Source organism: Phascolarctos cinereus, unplaced genomic scaffold, assembly GCF_003287225.1.
Source record: "Phascolarctos cinereus isolate Bilbo 61053 unplaced genomic scaffold, phaCin_HiC Scaffold_7;HRSCAF=346, whole genome shotgun sequence".
Classification (NCBI taxonomy): Eukaryota; Metazoa; Chordata; class Mammalia; order Diprotodontia; family Phascolarctidae; genus Phascolarctos; species Phascolarctos cinereus.
In genome coordinates, this window is record NW_027556180.1 from 77,616,307 (window position 1) to 77,628,825 (window position 12,519).

General features: G+C 35.5%; 1 protein-coding gene across 14 annotated transcripts in view; it reads right to left on the reverse strand.

The window, feature by feature from the left end:
• Positions 1 to 12,519, reverse strand: part of MAP2 (microtubule associated protein 2) — a 372,733-nt gene that overhangs the window by 259,998 nt on the left and 100,216 nt on the right. For 13 of the 14 annotated variants that reach the window (XM_021008691.2, XM_078147429.1, XM_021008702.2 and 10 more), the window contains exon 3: positions 10,567 to 10,659. The exons of the other annotated variant lie outside the window; for it this stretch is intronic. The gene's annotated coding sequence lies outside the window, so the exon portion shown is untranslated. The remainder of the gene's footprint in view (positions 1 to 10,566; positions 10,660 to 12,519) is intronic. 14 annotated transcript variants of the gene reach the window in all.

A 12,519-nucleotide genomic window follows, 5' to 3' on the forward strand; every position in this document is an offset into this window, starting at 1 on the left:
AGCAATGAGTCCACTCTCACTTCTAACGAGACTAAGAGACAAAGACTTGGGAAAGGAATCTAGCACTACAAGATTATCCTGTGAAAATAAATGAATCTTTTTCCCAACTAGGCACAATGAACTTATTAAGAGAAAGGCAGGCAGCAACTACTTGGTATTTATTTCTATCAAATAAAGACAAGATCATAAATGTTAACTGTATACCTCCATTTTGTTATTAATATCACTACTGTTATTAATATCACTAAACATTCTGCTAAAAATCTGTAATCATTGTGTAATTTCCCCTCTTTTCTTTCTGCTCTCTGTATGTAGAGGATTGAGATTGCTTACGTGAGAAAGTCTTTTGGTCACTGTCACACCACTACAGGCTGTTTAATAATAATTCATTTGTGGGTACTTTTCAAAAGATGCTTTCTCCATCACTTCAATGTAGTTTTTAAAAAAAGAAAAAAGCGAACTATCTGGAAAATGGAGTTCTCTTACCCAAATTCATAGGCTTCTATGTCCACACATATACATTTATTAAGAAACTAAGCTTCATTGTGCTTTGTAAATGACATATAGAAAATAACTTTTTTTAAAAAACCACCCTAGAACTTCTCATCTATTTATCACAGACAGATGCTTACTATGGGAGCAATATAATGACTGGTCCCCAAAAGCCTATAATTATAATAATTGGGGTCATGTGACCTATCAGCATGCCCCAGCTAAAAAAGCAGATGGCCAAACATTAGCATTTGAATTAGCTTGGGGAGGGGCTTTTAGTGAAAAGAACTAAGGAATAAGTACAGCAGAAACCAGTGAATGCAGTAGCTCCATCAGCTTCAAGTAGTTGTTTAATCTCCTTCTAATAACCTTTCTAATAGTCCTCTGTTTTTTCCCTAATACAGTAGGCAGCCAGTCTACTTTCAGATCTGCTCAGTCCCACCCCTTTAATTTACCCAGCATCTATTTTACTCAGAGGTTAGGGGAAGAGGGAAGGCAGGAAACATTGCATTCTAATCCTTCTTTGCTACCCCACAAACTAAGACTGTCTTTGCTCTGGGAAATACTGATTGCCCGTAGACTTGGAAAATACTGAGTTGGCTTTTCTTGAGCATGAATGGTTTTATTTATTTTATTAGAAAGGAAAGATGTTTAAGGCCATTTCCACATTCCATAGTAGATTCCTCTATTTGTGAAATGTCTTGTTGGAAACTTGAATGTAAATTGACAGCTACTGAAAGTCCAAAACTTCATCCTGTAGTTTCCCATTACAGACTAGATTTACTCTTAAACATTCAATAGGAAAAACAGTTTGATAACCCTGGAAATCCAAAGAAAATTCACACAGTTATGAGCCCGTTCAACTGGAAAGCTAAATGCCAGCTGTATATTTCCAACTTTCTTTCTTCACCCTTAGTGGAGAGTAAGAGGCTCACAGAGAAAATGCTATCAAGGATAGGGCTTGGGAGGACTTCCCCTGCCTGTTCCTCTTAGGTTATTTGCCCAATAGAGGAAGCCTGCTTTTTGTGCCCTGGATAAGGCATAACTCCTCTCTACCCACTACCCTAGACAGACTGGCTTCTTTAACTTATTGTCTTGTCTTCCTTATGTTGTTTACCTCTCTGAAATGCCCTCTGCTTTCCCCCATCATCTGTCCAAATACTATCCATTCAATATAGCTCAGCTAGTCTTACCTCTTCCATTAAGTCTTCCAAAACTACTCGATTATTGATTTCTTTCCTTTTCTCTTAAAGTGGGTGGTCATTGTAGCTCTGTGCCACATAGGTTAGCATTTGATTAAGTGCATTGTTTGTGGAGATTTTGCTGTAGTTTTTTCTCTACAATTCTCATGAGAACAATAGACTACTCTTCTACTTCTTTAGCTTCCACAATGTTTATTGGGAAAAGAAAAGAAAGTCATTAAAAAATAGCCTAGAAATAATAATAGTAATTAAATGATAACCTAGAAAATAAATGTATTCCCCCCCAAAAAAAAATTCCTCAAGTGAGCACTGAGTGAGTCTTTGGGAGATTATGGAAGTTTTTGTTAAAAAAAAAATCTTACCCAGCCAAAAACAGATTGTAACTTTAGAATACAAGGGGAGAAGACTCAACACTATTGATAATCTTTCTTTGCATGAACTCAAAGGCTAGAGGTCATCTATTTCTACTGCCTTAATAACAAATAAGGCAAATGAAGCTTAGGAAGATCATTCAGTAGTAAGCAACAGAACTGGAATTAGAAGGACTTATGCCCCCTGGCCCACCATCCTACACTGTCTTTCAGTTTATTTCCATGGAAGTCAATGACAGAAAGAAGGGTCTGCTAGTCAATGATGTTAAACTCAAATAGAAATAGAGGCTGCTAAACTAAATACATAAGGATCTCTGTGAGCTGCATATTGACTTAGTTTTTAATTATATTCTTATATACATTTTACTGTATTTTATTTTGTTGTTTTTCTCAACTATATGTTAATCTGGGGCAATACTCAGGAGAGTTGTGGGTGGCATGCAGCCTGTGGGCTGTATGTCGAACAGCCATGTACTAGATAACAAAATATTCAGTCCTTGACTTTAGCATCCCCTCAAGTTATCATCATGTTTACTTTCCTTTCTCAGCAAATTTCTAGTGAAAAAAGCTGTTTATATACTCTCCTTCTACCTCCTCTCCTCTCTCCTTAACTCTCTGCAGTGTAGCTTTCATTCTCACAATTCATCTGAAATTACTCTCTCCAAAATTACAAATGATCTTGTAACTGCCAAGTCTATGACTCCAATGTCTTTTCTCAGTTCTCATCCTTCTTGGACTTTCTGGTGCTTTTGACTACCTCTTCCTGGATACTCTCTCCGTTAGATTGTAAGCTTTTTGAGGTCAGGGACTGTCTTTTGTCTCTTTTTGTATCCTCAGCATTTATCCCTGCACCTAGGACAGAACAGGTGCTTAATAGATGTTGATAACACTTTGTCTTGGTTCTTAACTTTCAGAAGCTTTCTTCTATTTCTTTCAAAAATTGAAATTAAGGAGAAGTACAGCTTTTACACTTCTGTCCGCTGATACCTTCATAAGCAGGTGGGTAGGAGTTACTTAGCAGGCAGACTTCAAATCAATGCCACTAGACCTGCCCAAAGAAAGGATCAAAGGATCAGAGCTTGAAAAGACTTTCAAGATGGTCTGGTCCAACCTCCTTATTTATAGATAAGGAAACTAAGACCTAGAGAGGTCAAGTGACTAGGGCTAGGTCACACAGGTAGTATATAGCAGAGCCAAGATTAAAGACTGATGGTTAAATCCAGGGCACTTTCCATTTGTGCCTGTCTGCCCTCCTGACTTGCAGAAGGACTGAGGGGATGGGAGGAGATGGAATGAAAGTCTCATCAGTGGTTTTAAAGACAAGACAAATGACCGTTGGAGTACAAATTCCAGTGGGGTTGAACTAAGTTACTTCTGCATTTCCCTTCTAGTTACAAGATCCTGTAAAATACAAAAAGGAAAGTTTAAGCCAACACAGTAGTCCCTCTCTAGCGGTTTGAGTCCTCTTTGGGAATTTGCAAATGTGGTTCAAAGGGGTTCCAGCTGAAAAAAAAATTAATGGCACCTTAAGCACTAAAGTAATTGCAGAACATTATGAGTAGTCTATTAAATTACTCAGGTTCAGAATACATTTTTGTTGTTGAAAGGTGTTCACAGAACAAAAAACTTTGGGAACCACTGATTTAAAGCACACTGTAGTTTAATTGCACAAATAAATGATATGAGCAACTGACATTTAAATAGCTCTTTATTGTTTGCAAAATTCTTTTCTGCAGTACAGTCTTATTCAAGCTTCCCAAGAATCCTATGAAGGAGATATGAGATGCAATATTGTAACTTTTTTTCCATATAGATAAACAGAGGCTCAGAGATGTTGGGCATGGTCATACAATGCTGAAGTGGTAGAGGTGGTATGTTTAAATTTAGGTCTTCCTAACTCCAAGTCCAGCATTCTATCTACCATGCAACACTGCCTCTCTTTTGATAGAAAAAAAAGATGGTTTCTACCTGCATGCATTCATCCGTTTAATACATGCTTATTTAGCAACCATGTTCTAGTCATTATAGATGACACAAAAAATATAAAATCTGGCTCTTTCCTTGTCAGAGCTTGCCAATATACACCAATGCAGCAGGGAGAAGATGGTTCTAGGAAATTGAAGTCATTCTATAGGATTAACATACCACGATGCACCCATGATGAACTGAAATGGAACAGAAAATCGCTAGCTAGACTCCACTGCACAGCATCTGAAAATAACACAGCAGCATTGATGTGTAGTCACACATTTTTCCTTTTCAGCTTGTTAATTTAGCTCGAATGACTGTCTCACACATGGTAGCATGCTAATAGGAGGCAGACGTTTACATCTTGATCTCTGAAGCAATGAGACAGCTAGTAAATCCCAAGGTGGAGAATCACCCCCAAGGTATTCGCACTATGTAATTACATCTAGGAGTGACTGTATTTCTTCTCCATTTCTTTAAGAAATGAGAAAATGGGAACTCAAAAATTGGGGGGATATGAGGAGCTCCCTATATAGAGAGTGAATATGTTTGTTGTTCCTTAAAAGTTGTGTATAAAGTTAGATATTCTGAATCCTGAATGTTATTTTCAAATGTGTTTTTAAATTCAAGATGCATTCATGCTTGAGGGGAGAGACAAGTAAGATATATAATAAAAATAGGGCTAGGGCAGAATGAGGAAGGAGGGAAGGTTTGTTTTTTCACGAATTCTGAATTACCTCAAGAAGGATTCTAACCTCTCCTCCATCTCATTTTTCTATCACTGTTGTTTGCATTATGCCCCCTTATTGAAAACTGAGCTAAGAATATGCTATGTGTTACCAGTCTTGATAGCTTTCTCTAATCAGTGGTGTTCTAAGACAGGAGTTTTTTTTTAACATGGTAGTCTATGAACTTATTTCTTTAAATGTGTGTTAATTATAAAGGATATATGAAGAAAGACACTATCTCCATCTAGAGAAAGAACCGGTAAACAGAAGTATGTATAGAATAATTTTCCATATATATACCTATAATGGTAGCTATATCTAAAGTTGGGGGGGAGAAAAAAAAAGGAAAAAAAAATTTACATGAGAACTTTATTATATATTTAAAGGAATAACAAGTTGTAAATAATAGATGAGAGGTTTCATGTGTGATCATCTTTTTTATTATGTTATGCTATAGAATTGCTTCTATTATCCCATTAATTTAAAAAAATTTAAATTTAAAAATACATGTTTTGATAAATATGTTTTAATATAATTTATTCCTTTGTAATCCTATGTGTTTTATTTTATGCATTTAGAAACACTATCCTGAGAAGGGGTCCATAGGCTTCACTGACTGTAAATGGGCACTGTAACACAAAAAAATAAACCAAACCAAACCAAACAAACCCCCCCCCAAAAAAAAACTCTGATCTAAGGAGAGGGAATAGTCAGTTTTGTTTAACCTGGGTTCTTCATTTTCTTCCTGGTTCAACGATGGTGGAGCTGTGATAGAGCCCTGTGCTGTTCCTCAAACTCTTCCCTATGTGTGCAATAGTCTCCACAGAAAGTTCTCCTCAGCTCTTTTGTCTTTAGTCTTTACGAGATAAAATCATATCTATCCTGCAAAGTCCAGATCAAATACCATTTCCTCTAAGAAGCTTTCCCTATTGTCTCCATATTAAGTCAATAGCAAACTTTACTCCTTTTCACTTTATTTATATTCTTGCTTATAGTTAAGTTCTCTTTTGTATTATATATGTATATGTATATATGTATGTATGTATGTGCCTATAGTATTTTTCCTACTGGACTGTAAGCTGAGTAGGGCAGAGATTATGTTTTTGTTTATGTATTTTACTTCCCTATTATCACTTCTGACATATATCAGGTATTTAATTAATCTTTGTTAAATGAATAAATACATGAATAAGTCAGCCCCAAGCCAACAGATCTGCATTCAAGGTTAAAAGAATCATTGCAATTTTATGAGGGTAAATTATATGGTAAGAAGTGTCTTCCATGATATCAGCTCTCCAGGATAGAAATTCCACATGGCCATAGTTCATAATTCTATTCTATTGGAATCTATTGGTTACAAAGCACTTTCCTCCCAGCAACTTTATGAAGTGACTCTACTAACCTGAAATAGCATTACTATATTCATGACAAAGACTTCCTGTTCTGCAGATGCTCACTATCTTAAAAGATAGTTTCTGTATTTCCTAACATATATGCTACTTCACTTCATTTAAAGATACTCAGTGGATCTGACAGTGTATGGTATTCCTTCTGCCAACAGAGATAATGACCGCTGTGACTGACTACGTAAGTAACTGTGACTTTTGGGGAAATGGTAGAGAGAGGGGCAGAGGATACTAAGTATCACTGTTTTTAGACTGTATATAAATATTAATTATTGGTACTTCGAGAAATCTTTGTCCAATAACCAATGAATCGACATATTAAAAATTCTTGTGATGAGACCAGAAGACAAAAGAAAGTTAGAATTAAAGAGAAACACATCTTACCTACTCACCTTGGAAAGGCAAGCAAAGCAATTGATTTCACTGTGCATTCAAAGGCAATAAGATACATCATTTCATGGGACATTTGGTCATTTTATCTTGAATTGATTATGATCAACATATTAAAAATATGGTACTTATAGGTTATATGGCAAAAACCTATAGGAAAGAATGAAAGAAATCCTATGAAGAACTTTACAAGATCTTAATTCTGGTTGTTAACATTGTTACCTTGGGCAAGTCACTTCTCTGGGCCTTGGTTTTCTGACCTGTAAAGTGATGGGTAGTTTGACTAGAGATCCTTTAGTGTGCTTTCCAGATCTAAATCTACATATGATCCTATGATTAAAGTTTCAAGAGTCACCTGAAGTAACATAAAGTTTATGTGACTTGTTCAGGGTCATAGTGTTAATAAGTTCCAAATGCTAGGTTTGAACCCAAGTTTTCTTGACTCCAAACCTAGTACCCTATTTCCTATAAAATGGTGCCCTTCAGACAATTAGCAATAATCTATGTAAATAGGTTGCATAGGTTGCATCTCACTAATTATCTGTTTTCCCCTCCACAAAAATGAGGTCACAAAAATAATCACAGAGGCCATCCAGTCCAGTTCACATAATACTACTTACCCTGGTTTATGCTCAGATTGAAGTATAATCTAATAAGATTAGAATGAAAATCTCTGTATCTAAAATCTTTCCAAGCCCCAAATGATGGCTCATTTATTTCAAGCAGTATTTTATACAATACATTTATAACATGGCAAAAGGATTAGGACAGTCCCTTGAAGTTTCCTGAAATACAATTTGACATATGGTTTGTTTTATGATTTAGATTCAGGTACTGACATAACTGGCTGTAAGATGCTGAAGTATAATGTATTGTTACATTTTTGCCTAAAAATAATTTTGACTACTTGGGCCAAATGCATTCTCTCAAGACAGTGTGATATGTGAGAAAGGGAAAGAGGAATCCCAAAGTTTTCAATTCTAATCTCAACTCAACCATTGCCTAGCCCTATGACCCTGAAAGTCATTTCACTGATTTGGACCTCAGTTTCCTCTCTGTAAAATGAGAGGATCGGATTTGATGATCTCTAAGTTCCCTTATACTTCTAGCACTTTAGGATTCCAGATAAAATGTATGTATCTCATATTCATTTAATTTTCTTCTGGCCTGTTTTAGGTAATAATTTTCCACTCTTTAAGTAGAAAACCTGAAAAATGTCAGGGATGAATTGAGATTTAGTGGCTTTAATGTCTTCTAGAGTGGCAGGGCTAAATCTCTTCATATTTATATTCTTTAAAAACTGGCATTTGATAATCATCCAGGAAGGGTGGAAAACTAATAATGCCTTGTATTAACATTCAAAATAAACAAAAGCACCTGGAGATTTTTCAGATTTCAAACAATGGGATTTTTTTAAAGACACAAAAGAAAAGAGTAATACTCTCTTATGCTTGATCACTCTCAATTGAATAATAGAGGAAAAACCCAATCCAAAGCTTACTGACTTAATGATTTGAAAAACTAAATGGCATCTCAACTAACATCTTTTGCAAGATTTAATAACAGGGAATGGTTACTGCAGAAAAAATGATAGTTCTTTAAAAATACCCTGTATTTTGTGAGTATAAACAACATCATCTTATCCTCCAATGCACCTAGCTAAACTGGTGCTTTGGTCATAATGGGTACTCAGACAAATCAACAAAAAATCCAACAACAAAAATATATGAGGGTCAGTTAAAGGATAAGAATACTTAGCTCAGAGAAGATAAGGGTTGGGCATGATAACTGTCTTTGAGTATTTGAAAGGCTGTTATGTGCAAGAGGGGGCTTACTTGTTCTGTTTGGCTTTAAAATCCAGGAGTAGGGGCAAAGAAGAAAATTTAGACTTAATGTAAGGAAAAATGTTCTAATCACTGGTTTTGCCCCATGTCTGGAATGCATTCCCTCCTAGTCTCTACTCTTAAGCTCCTTAGCTTATTTCAAGTCTCAGCTCAAGTGCCTCTTTCTACATGAGGCTTTGTCTGATTTCCCCTAATTGCAGGGTCTTCACTCAATACTACTCCCCTCCCTCATTACTTTGTAGTTAGATTTTATAATTTTATTTACAAAATTTCTTCCCATTAAAACATGATCTTGAGAGCAAACTGCTTTTGTTTTTATCTCCATAGTCCCAGCATCTCTCAGAGTACTTGGTGCATAGTAGGTGTTTAATGAATACTTGTTCAAAGGAGGATTAGATAGAGCTGTCCAAAATAGGCTACATCCAGAAGTAGCGAGTTCCTTCTCATTGGTGTTCTTTAAGCAAAGATTGGACAACTATCTGTTGAGTGTAATATATTGCAAGAGGTAATCTTATTCAGATAATTATTGGATTCGATGGCCACTGAGGTATTCTCTAACTCTGAGACTCTGATTCTAATTTGCAGAGGTAGATATTGTATTTCTGTGAATGAAATCACTGAATTTTCAATGTATTGCATTTAACATTCTATTTACAAAGTTCATGTTAATAACTAAGAAAAACCATCAACTGCCATTGGCATATAGTGCTTCTGAAAACCACTTTGATTTCTGTAGTGAGGATTCAGCACAAAGTATGCCCCTTGCTTTTGAGCAGAATGCAAACTTAACCAAAGCAAAAGGTTGAGGTAATTATCTATCTAATTTTGGCTAATTCCCCATTTTACCTCAACTTCTTAAATAATCCTTTATAAGCTCTTGAATACATTTTGTTCATTCCATTGCTGACTAGGAAGTTCTGTCTGAAAAATTTTCCTAGTTACTATATTTGGTTTTCACATGAAATTCATATCCCATGGAACTCAGCCCATGCAGGTAAAGGTCTTCATTATCTAAATGTGACATGTAATAATTATCGTGGATTTCTAGGAAAGAGTTCCACTATAGTCTAGATATGATTTGGAATGATAATTTCTTCTAAGTATTTAAATATGCAACTTTTTAAGAATATAGACTATATTGATAGAAGGAGTAAAAGCACAGGTCTGGACAAGCTAAATTAATCTAAATAGTAAAGTTATTTCTAGACTTGCATAATGGCTTTGCATATCTACTTTATCCTCTTCCCAGCTTTGCTACAGAATGAGTCAAATCATTAACTTTATAGTTCTACATTAGCCTTCTTAATTAACTTTCATGGTTTTCCAGTCTTTGAATTAAAAATACTCTTATAGTTTATATTCTTCTTAGTTGAAAGTTTAAAAAATGCAAAAGAATATAATGAAGGAAGGTGATGTTGAGAAAGATGTGATTTACTCATCAATTTCCTTTTATCTCAAACAATGCTACTCCCTCTCTGACGCTCTGTTTTGTACTCTAGTTTGGGGGTAGCACTTTGCATTTTTGTGTGTCATATTCCTTTCCCCCCCAGGACCTTGCTAAATTTCAAAGTGCTGTAGGGCAGGGTCTATGTCTTATTTACCTTAGTATCTAAATGTGTAATAAATGGTGAGTGATTGAAAGAATGAAGACATTGAAATGGCCATGATTGTTTTATTAGTTAATAGAAATTGTATGCTTGCTGTACTGGGTTTTAGCTGTTTAGCTTTAATATTCTTTTAGGAATTACATTCAAAATGATACTAATCCTTTAGGGAAGAAGAAACGGGACAAGTTTTTATTAAAGGATTAGCATGTGACAGAAACTCTGCTAAGCACCTTACAGATATTATTTTACTTGGTTCTCACAACTCTTAGAAGTAGGTGCTGTTATGACCATCATTTTACAGCTGAGGAAACTAAGGTAGAGGCCATGTTACTTGCTCTTAAATGGCAGAACTATTTCAAATGTATTTTCTTGCTGCCTTTTGTTCTTACATCAAATAATCAACAAATATTTTAGTACCTACTATGTGTCAGGCACTGTGCTAGGTGTTGGGTATATGAAGACAAAACCTTGAAGTGCTTGCTGTCTATCAGAGGAAAAGATATATAAGTAAAAACAAAATATATACAAGCAAAGTAAATAAAGAGAATTTATCTTTACCTTTAAATAGGAGGAACCAGTGACTGGAGTAATTAGGAAAAGATTTACATAGGAGATGGCACTTGGGCTGAACTTCGAAGGATGCTGAGATTTCTAGGATGCAAAGGTGGGAGACAATACATTAAAGGCATGGAGATAGCAAATGGAAGCCATATGTAAAGAGCCTCAGAATTATGGAGTAGGCTAGTGTCTAAAAATTGGAAAAGGAAGGCTAGTGTCAGATTGTTCAAGTGCATTAGGCGGCAAACTGAGGAGATAATGTTTTATCCTAAGGTTAGGAGGATATATAGATCTCACAGTCTGCCATATAGAGATAATAACTAAACCCACAGAAGTTAATATGGTCACAAAGAGTAAGGAGAGTTGTTAGGATAAAATGAAATTATGTTTGTGAAGTGATTTGCAGACCTTTGAGTGTTATCTAAATGCTAGCTATTTTTTTAAAATTTACTCATTAAAGCAGGTCAGGCAGAACATCAACCATTTGATATTATGAGCCATTATATCAATTACTATATGAACTGTAACTAAAAGCAATGCAGTAATACATAAATAAAATTTTCAGCCTTTCCACTAATTCGAACTAGAGATAAATTTAGGAGGATTCAAATGAGATGATAGAAAGGACAATTTTGAAGTGAAATTCATGTTCCTAGATATTCACTAAGGGTACTACCTAGCTCTGTTGTATTACACCCTACTTAATAATCTCAGGTATTGCTTATTTGCAAAAGGGAATATAATTATAAGCTGCCAGTTTGCCTAAAGACAGTTCTTATATGCTTCAGTTCATCCTTTAGTGTAACACTGTATATTATCGTAGTACAGTGGTTAATGTTAATAATAATTACCAATGTCATCAAGGCAGAGAAGTGTGCAATACCTTCTAGAAAAGTTTCTACCCAAAATGATTAAAATTTTAATGGTGGCCAAACTTGGAGTATTGCAGTATTCCACAGGACTACGAAAAGGCACAGGGTGGATAGGAGTAGGCTGCCATCTTGTTGTAACATAATAGCTTGTATTGGAATACAACACATAAAAAAGTGAAGAACAGGAGTAAAAGATACCATCAGAGGGTTATATGACAGAAAGAGATGATAGGCTGTCCATATGGTGAGAGTGAAGAATGACAGGTAGACAGCTGGGGGTTCCATGGCACCCTCAGGAAGTCAGGAGAAAAGACAAAGTCCTCCACCATGTTGGCTAGATCTTTCTTGTCTGAACTTTTAGGGGTTCCCAGATAAGATTCTCATAAAATTAGCAGGCAAGGATGGGTGGCCATCTGCATCACTGGAGGTATTTCGCATACGTATGAGATCACAGATCCATCTGAATATTTGGGTAACAGATAACTAAAAGAAATTTGATTTGCCCCTAATGAAAATCAAGTTACAAGGAGAAAACTGGTTCTGTTTCTCTTTCTCTGATTTCTTAGAAATATGCTTTAGAGAAGGGAAATATGTCTATTGCAGGAAAGTACTTATATGCTATAAGCCTAGTGGTATAGAATTTATTTGTTTGTTCATATGTGTGTAAGCCAGATAAAATGTCCACATAAAAGGTCATCTTTAGAAGCTACTTAGCAGACTGCTAATTAAATTTGCTTTTAATCATTAAATAAAGAGCTCACATTCAACTTCATCCTAGTAAGGTTCAATTTTTAACATGAATGAAGCTAAATGAAAGTCCTTTTACTACAATCTACTCCATAACCTAATTGCAGTCACTCAACAACTCCCAGAGACCGGACCTGGAAGTTGGCAGGTAGCAGACTCCCAGATAATTTCACTTTCGTTAACAAAAATGCCCCCAGGGAGTCTGGCTGAAAAGGAAAACAGACCCTTTGTGGCATGTTCATTAGTGCAGACAACCTCCTATACTAGCAATGATAAAAATTTTATTAAAGCATTTTGGTTGCTATGTAACTGATGTCTTTGCCTTTTTTTCCCC